We start from the raw sequence: 9,314 nt of genomic DNA, 5'->3' as shown, positions 1-9,314 counted from the left end.
TACTACAGAACAAGGTATTTCATTTCATGCTGCCAATCAATGCAGTGTAGACAAGGAATACCAAAAGCGCCAATGGGACTGTAAACTTTCCAACTCTCTTCAGTCCATCAAAAGCTAAGGGGGAGCAGCAGCGGGCGAGGGCCCCCCATGGTGCGCAGACCTCTCCTGCCGCCCACTGCTCCCTTCAGCAGTGTATTTCGTCAGTCCACCTGTTCTGTTCCCCGCTCTGGTGCATTCTCTCACCCCCCCACACTTCTGACTGTACCCAGTACTTGTATAAATAAATAAATAAATCTTAAAAAAAAAAGCTAAAGGGAAAAGGTGTTCTCTATGGCCCTGCTTTTTTAAAACAGAAAAAATAGTTTCTAAATAGTCTAAATTTCTTTATAACACAGGATATTTAAGTAAATCTGTTCTATACATAGCAGAAATATCCTGCAGTCGCTTTATAAAGTGTTTAAAAACACAGAATTGCATAATACTGTGAACTTCAATTTGCATCCACATATAGGAATGTGCCACTCAACAATAAGGTCTGGCTGAAATTAAAAGTACAGGGCCGCAAAAAATAAATAAATACAGGGCCGCCCTGGTGGCGCAAGGGGTTAAGAGGCAATCTATAAAGATATTCCCACCCACTGCAGCAGGAGTTCGATCCCCAGCCAGAGAGCTACCCACATGGCGCAGCAGACCTCTCCTGACTCACCCGCTGCTCCCCTCAGCAGTGTATTTCAGTCAGTCTGCCTGTTCTGCTCCCCATTCTGTCTCTGGTGAATCCTCTCACCCCCGCATCTCTGGCCTGTACCCCAGTTCTTGTATACATAAATATTAAAAAAATAGGAAATTAAAAATACAAACAATGATTGTCTTTAGATGTGGTGCATTTAGTGTGTTTTTACACTTTTCTCTATTTCTTATATATATATATACATATTTTGGCAAAAAGGCAAATTAGTTACTGCCCAGCAACTCCATTAACCCCATCCAAAATTCTATCAATCATAAATCTTTTCTTCCTGCAATGTTCAAGCACTTGCAAAGCTACATCCATGAATTTACCCCTTCCCCAATAGCAATGAGATTTCCAGTATCTCCAGCAAGCTTCAATTTTATCACCCAATGTATGAGTTTAATTAAGACTACTCATTATTTCTTATCTAGTAAGTGATTAACTGAAGAACTCTGCATTTTCCCCACTGTGTTCAAAAATGCTCTCAAGCATGAAGCCTGTTATAACAATAAAAATACGTAAGATGTGCATGTATTTACTCAGCGTCTGTCTTCCCCACCACTGCCCGCACTAGAACATAGCTCATGCAGGCAAGGACCAGGAATGTGGTCCTATTTACTACAGTGCCTTCAGCACCGCTGCCTGCACAAAACAGGTGCAATTACTTGCTGATTTGATAACACACGCAAAAAAGAACCACTTTAAAAATAGACTCAATCACATCCTTGGCCTTTGTAACACATTCTGGTCTTAATTAGAAATAAACTGGGGACATCAGTGACTGGGACATTCATTAACTGATTACCTATTTTTTTTTTTTACCTTCTAAACCGAAAGGCAGATACCAAATGTGCCACACGTTCACAACTACAGCCAAGAAAGAAGTCTAGGCTAGTCCTGCCAGAATTTCCACAATGAAGATACTCTCTTTCTGTGCCATCCAATATACTCAGTCATGAGCTAAAAGGAACCACTGAGCACCTGAAAAGCGCTGGGGTGTAGGACCTGGTATTTTAGTTTTATTTAACTCCAACTTAAACAGTCATCTGCAGCCAGGGATTACTGCACTGGAGATCTCAGTGCCAGTCTACAGGAGTGACTAGAGAGAAAACAAGGCTAAGACGCAAAAAGAATAACCAAATGTGTATTTTACCCCACATTCAAGTATAAACAAGTTGGCATTGCCAATTCCTATTCTCCTACACTCTGAACCTATTGCTCCTCAATCCCTGGGGAAGGGAACACTGCCCAATCCTCTATTTCTCTCTTCCGTGCCATCTAATTTTATTTTCTTAATTGAAGTCAAGATAGGCCAAACACTACAGAAAGGTCACAGAGAAAATAAAGTCACGGTCCCTGCTCTGAGTTTACAAGCTAGAAAAGTGCCGCCCACTAAAACTTTCTATGAAGATGGAAATGTATGTCGGTTCGGTCCACATACAGGAACGGCTAATGGCTACTGAACACGTGAAATGTGGAAAGCACAGGAGCCTCCCTGGTGACCTAAGGGTTAAATCTCAGTGCTACCACCATGAAGGTCCACCTGGACAGCCTGAGTTGTTTGATCTCTGGCCAAAGGAGCATTATAACCTACATGGTGCAGCAGACCTCTCCTGTTTTGCCCACTGCTCCCCTTAGCAGCAGATCTGCCATTTCTGCTCTCCATTCTGTCTCTGATGAATCCTCTCACCCCCTGTACCTCTGGCCTGCACCCAATTCTTCTATACAAAAAATAAATAAAACTAAAAAAAAATTGGAAAGCACAACTAAGGAACTGAATTTTAGTTTAACTTTAATATTAACGAGACCACAAGACAAAAGACATGAATAATGGTGATGAAAGTGTTAACAGCCATAAAGTGTAGAAAAAGGTTCTGAGGCTGAGCAAGGAGAGCAAAGATTCAATGGGAGAGGAGAGGAAGGGTCAGGAAAAACCTGAGTACAGAAGTGGCATTTCCTGTAAGCCTTAAATAACACGCAGGGTCCCCAAAGCCATAGAAATGAGAAAAATATAAGGTGTAGTTCAGGAATATTGGAAAATTGGTTTGCTTGGTACAAGACTCCCAATCCATAATGACCTTACAGTCTAAACCAGTTAATACCAGTCTATTTACATACGCCACTAAAAGTGTATAGAATTGTACTGAATTCTAAATACCACAAGCGGTCTCCCTGGTGACCTACAGGTTAAATGTCAGCGCTATCACTGCTAGGGCCTGAGTTCCAGGCAGGGAGCTAATCTACAAGGTGCAGCAGACCTTTCCTGTCTTGCCCACTGCTCCTCTTAGCAGTGTATTTCAGTAAATCCACCTGTCCTGCTCCCCACTCTGTATCTGGTGAATCTTCTCATCCACTGCACGTCTGGCCTACACCCCAGTTCTACGTAAAAAATAGCCTAAGTTCCAAAATTCTCAGAACTTCCATTTCCTGAAAGCACTTTTATTTCCCCTAAGGCTAATAATAAATACTTCCTAAAGTGATTAAAAGTTTCAATGAATTTAAATTATAGGTAAGGAAATATGCTAACAGGATAGAAGAAAATGCCGCAGTTCCCTCTCCAGGAAGGCGAAAAGGACTTACACTGGTAATACAAACGACAAAGTCTGTGAACAAATGTCAAACAGCTCCTTATTTGTTCAACTGATGAGCAATTCCCCAAGCCTGAAGGGCAGGGAAAATACCCTATCCAATCCTGTCCCCCTGCATCACTAGGGGCTTGGCACCAGGACATCAAAAATAGCTTCTGAATATTCTTCAAGGAAAGAACTATCCAACAGAAAATGTAGGACTTTTCAAAGCAATAAATACAACTTTGAAATACTGAAACTCTAATTCATAACTACTGAAACACCCATTTATAGATCAATGGATATGAAATCAGTGTTAACATCAGTAAGTGTCAAACTGCTTAACATTATGTGCATATTCATGCGATGGAAATATGAATTTCTCTGCACCACCTAAGGTACAGCGCTACTAAACACTAACATCTGAACTTAACGAAGCCTGTACTTTCAGACAGCCAAAAAAAGGGGGATTGGAGGAATATGCTAACCACCATAAGGCAATGAGACAAAGCCAAAAGATAGGGTATTACAGAGAACAAATGAGCCAGTTTCTTCAGTAAAAGAAAGGTGCCAGAGTGGGGAGGACTACCATAGATTCACACATAAAGGGCACAAGTGGATTTTGGAAGACAACTGAATATGGGTCCGCTAGATGGCATTAAAGATGGCATTAAGATACTATTAATTGTATTAGGTGTGACAACAGTATCTTAATTATTTAAAGCTTTTCAATTTTTAGAAATGTACACTAAAGCGCATAAGAATAAAAATGACATGACACCTGCACAAAAATGGGAAAATACTAATAATTGTTACATCAAGATGCTGGGTATATGGCTGTTTATTGTATTGCTATACTTTTAAAATTTGCATAATGTAAAAGAAAAAAACCCATCACCACTTTGCCTGGGATTCTAGTGCCATGGCAACCCAGAAACCACCAATTTCCCAATCTATTTCGTATGGACCATGGATCCCAGTTCCAAGGCTGGACTGATTACCAAGAGTATCAGTATTTTTTTTTTAAAGTTTCCTATTTGGAAAGACTCAAGTATCAGAATTCCCATGGGTAGCATGACATTTGATCAGAACATACATCTCGTATTTGTCTCTAAAAAAAGGATGACAGCAAAATCTCCTCAATTTGAAAATCCTATGAAAGGATGTTCCATACCCATCAATATACTTTCTCTCATTTCAAAACATGACCTATACAAAGTTCCCCTACAAAATAGTAGTCATAAATTTTTAAAATGTGTTTTATGAATATGTGATTTTTTTAACTTTCGGTTTTATTTATTTATGCATTTATTTATTTATGCAAGAACTGGGATGCAGGCCGGAGGTGCAGGGGGGATGAGAGGATTCACCACAGAGTGGGGAGTAGAACAGGAGGATCCCCTGAAATACAACTACTAAGGGGAGCAGTGAGTGAGACAGCAGAGGTCTGCTGTGGGTTAGCTCCCTGGCCTGGGATCAAACTTGCGCTGCAGTGGCTTGTGATAGCTGGATAGCGCCGAGACCTTAACCCCTGCACTAACAGGGAGACCCAGTAGTCATATAATTTTAAAGGCTATGTACATAAGTATTTCACAGCAACAAAACTAAGCTCAAGGGGCTTAAATTCTATTTCCCTCAGAGACACCAATATACATGACAATACCCTTTACTACAATCAACATCAATAATTTTTGGCAATGTCTGACAGAGCCAAAAAAAAAAAAGAATCAGCAGAAAGTTCTCAACTCCCCCAAACTGCACCTTTAATACCAAGGTTTGCCATCTATTAGGGAAAATACATGCATTTCTACACAGAACTGAAGACACTTCAAAGTACACAGGGTAAGACAGCAGAGAGGAAAGAAACTGTTACTCTCTTAATCTAATATTGTTTCAAAATTGCTCTCAACTGCGGCAGGCAAGGCAGCTGTCATACATGACAAGGGTGGCTATGTAGGGCGAACCTGTTAGACAAAAACCCCCATTATAAAATCAAAACAATACTTTCTAAACGCACTTAAAGATCTTTATTCTCAGTTCCAGTCTAATCCTCTCCCTCCGCAGTATCACTCTCCTCTCTCCCTGATGACTGGAAATTCAAATACTAACATTCCAGCTCTGTCCGACCTTAACGTGGAAGTGAGCTGAAAGGCAGTTTGGCAAAGAAACAGAACTAAAAATCCAAGCAAACACGCAGGTCAGGTGAGAGGCAGCAGCAGCGCAGAGCAAGCAGATGGCGCCTGCGGCTCCTTCCCGGGGTCCCCCCGCCTCACTGGCGCACCCGCAGCCGGGCCCCGCACCCCCGCGAAGGGCCGGGGCAGGCGCGAGCGCCCCGGCGGCCGGGCCGGCGCCCGAGGAGGCCCCGAGGCTCCGCACGGGCTGGGCTGGCCGGGCCGGCTCCGCAGAGCAGAGGCCGCAGCGCGCGCCGCGGCGACGCCAGCCCGGGCGCGCGGCCCCGGGACCGGCTCTGCGCAGCGCGCCCGGCCACGCCGCAGCAGCAGGGCTCCCCGCCTTCCCTCGCCCCGCTCTCAGACGTGACCCCGCCACCCCGCGGGCAGAAACTTCCAGCCTGGCGTCTGCCGCCTCGGAGGGGAAGAGGCTCCCCGACAGGCGCCCTGGGCGCTGGAGCGGCGCCGACACAACCCCCTCATTTGCGGTGCGTTCCTGGACGCCCGACACCGCGAGCGCCGGCTGCGCGGCCGCAGGGACGCTGGCGGGCACCCCCTTCCGGGCGCGCCGGGGAGACCCCGTTCCTCGGACGCGCCCCCCTCTCCGGCCCCCCCAACCCGGGCCCGGAGCGCCCTTTCCGAAGAAAACACTAAGAACCGCCGCCCGCGCCCTGGAGGCCGCCGCCAAGCGCCGAAAGCGCGCTGATTTTTCGGGGGGCCAAGTGGGCGCCCGGGCCCGCACCCCACGAACCCCACACCCGAGCACCCCGCCGCGTCGCCGCCGCCGACCCGTCCCGGGCCCCAGACGCGCGGGGACGCCGGGGGGCAGCCCCCGCCCCCCGCCCGGCCCCCGCCCGGCCCCCGCGCCGCCCCAGGCCCGGAGCCCGGCGACCCCGAGCCGCGGGCCCGACCTTGGCGCCGCCCCCGCCGGCCGCACAAAGCGCCGCACTTCCGGCCGGGCCCGCCGCCCCCGCGCCCCCGCCCGCCGGGCCCGCGCCGGGACTCGGGTGGGGGCGCCGGCCCCCCGCCCCGCGGAGCCCGCCCGCCGCACTCACCCGCCGCGGGCTCGGCCTGGGCCGCGGGGTTGGTGCGCCGGCCGGCAGGCCCGGCGGGGGTTCCGGGGGGGGCGCCGCGGGGTCAGCGCTCGGCGGGGCTGCGCCGCGAGGCCCTGGTCTCCGCCGCCCGCGCCCTCGGCCCGCGCCCGCTCACCGGCCCCGGCCCGCCTCTCGCCGCCGCGCTGCCCGCCGCCGCCGCCGCGCCCGACCTCACTTCCGGCCGCCGCGCGGGGACGCGCCGCACGTGACCCACGGCGCCCTCGGCGGCGTGCGCGCTCCCGCGGGGGGACCCGGATGCAGCGGCGCGGCCCGGCCCGGCCCGGCCCGGATCCCCCGGGGAGGCCCGAGGGCGCGGGGACCCGGTGCCCGCCTGCCCCTCCGCCCGGGCGCCCGGAGGCCCTGCGGGGAGCGCGCGGCGCCGGCGTTGGCGCTCGGCCCTGCCGCGAGAGGCTGTGAGCGCGCGGCTCCGGGACAGCACCCCCGCGGCCTCGAGCACCCGGGGCGCCGCGCACCCTGGAGCAGCGCCCCCCGCCGCCGTGCCCCCCGCGCCCGCGGGAGGAGCCCCGGCAGCCCGCGGAGTCCCCCTAAGACCCGAGCGCAGGCCGGGACGGCGTGAGGAGCGCGGGGGCGGCCCTCGCGGGGTGCCGCCCTCTGGGGGTGCCGGCCGTGGGCTGCACACACTCTGAAACAGCCGTGGGAACGTGGACGTCATGGGGATTTGATTTAAACCACTTTCTGCTTTGAAAAATAAATAATAAATTCTATGCGGTGAAAACTCCTTGTTCCTTGGACGCCTTGAACCCCCCGCTCGCCGCCCCACTGCCCCCCGAGGACGCGGGCTCGGCCGTCCTTCCTCTGACCCCGGCGGCGGCTGTTGGGAAAAGCTGCAGCGACGGCCCATCCAGAATCAGGGAACCTTCACGCAGTTTATTTCTCAAACATCAGGTCCAAAGCAGGTGGGAGAGTGTAACAAACGACAGAAACAAGAGAATTCTGCAACCAAAAATAATCAAAAAAAAAAAAAAATAGGCCCCTCCCTAAGTAACAACTCTTAGAAGATATGGAAGAAGAGGCATTTTATATAGGGCTCCTAGAAAAAAGAAACATTTGTATAAAATAGAACATATAATACCTAACAATAAACTTGGGTAACAATTGTGCAAGATGTAGAAACATGAATAAAATTTTAAAGAAATACCATATGACACAAAAAAAAACCACATGGGAAAATATCATTTCTTGGATAAATAAATTTTGCATCATAAATGTTAGTGCTCCATAATTTACAAATTTAACAATGCCACTAAAATACCATTAAATATTGAACTACATAAAGTGTTTCTAATTTGCATATGGGGAGAAACATACAAGAGCATCTGCTGGGAAAACTGAAAAAGAGTAATAGGAAGGGAGCTGCTAGACCAACCAGTTAAGAAACATTTAAAAGCCTCAATCAATAAAGTAGTGTCAGTGATGCATAAATCAACTAATGAAACAGAAGAGAAAATCCAAAAATATACCCAAATAATTTTGGGAAATTGTTATCTGATAAAGGTAATATCTCAAGTCACTAAGGTTAAAGATGGACGGTTTAATAAATGGTATTGGGACAGAGTTAGAACCATCAGAAAAAATACATAATTGTATCTATACCTCATCATCTTACCAGAATAAAATCCAAGTCATAATATATGTAGATGTGCAATGGAATCATAAAGGGACAAGAAGATGACATGGGGAAATGTGTCTCCAACACCTCTCAAATTTCATATGCTTTGACTATGAAAAACTTTAGTTTGGCAAAAGGTACTGTGAGCAAAGTCAACAGACAAGTAATTAGTAAGGAAGACATAGTCTCAGCCCATATCACAGCCAAGGGCTAATTAGTCTCATTAATATTCAAGGAGCTTCCAGGATCAACTAGAAAAAGTTCACAACATAGTAAAGAAAATGAGGAGAATTTATAGAAAAGGAAGTAAACGTTGTGTATTTTTTTTAAAAAATGAGATGCATCTAAGCATTTATTTGCAACCAAAGAATTGCAGTTCAGGGAGCAGAGATTCAAGTAGAAAAGCAAATTGTGTTCCAAGAAGGAACACAGGACCAGAAATTTTATGGAGATGGAAAGAAGGATGAGGTAATGGTCAGGTAAAGGAGTCACAAGTCAAACAATCAAGCTGAGGGCTCACAAACTGAAAGTAGGTAAAACTTCACTTCCATTAGAATGTTGGAATGTTCTTGTAATCTTAACAGTTTAGCCCTGTCTGTGTAAGACAGTTCCTCTGACATGGCTGCCTCCACTCCATTTTAAAATGACTCCACTGTCAACGTTTCACAATCACATGAAAAATTAGTGATTTTATCCCATAAAATACAAGTGAAAACACTTTGAGTTAACTTTTTTATTTTTGTTTTTGAAATTTATTTATTTTATACATTTTACATCATTGTTCATTTTCAAACAATGTTTGCTTTTTTCCCCCTCAGATGCAGTCCCCACAGAATTTCCTCCACCAATTCACCCACGCTTTTTTTAACGGAGGATTGGCAAGCATCAGAAAAATCGACAGTACACTCTATTGGTGAGATTGTGAGGAAGCTAATTTATTGCTGGATTAGAGAGTGGTTCTTTTGCTAATGTGTATTGTGTATCAGTGTAACAGTGTGATATCCAGAGAAAAGGGAGATCCTAGCTTCCCTGGTGCAGGAAAGGTGGAGCTGAGCAGTGAGGAGAAGATAGAAAACCTGGGAGAAGAGAATAGAAGGAGACTTGGAGAAGTCGCGTGGAGCAGAG

This window comes from Talpa europaea (genome assembly GCF_964194135.1).
Source record: "Talpa europaea genome assembly, chromosome: 1".
In the NCBI taxonomy this organism is placed as follows: domain Eukaryota; kingdom Metazoa; phylum Chordata; class Mammalia; order Eulipotyphla; family Talpidae; genus Talpa; species Talpa europaea.
Note: the sequence above shows the minus strand (reverse complement) of the source record.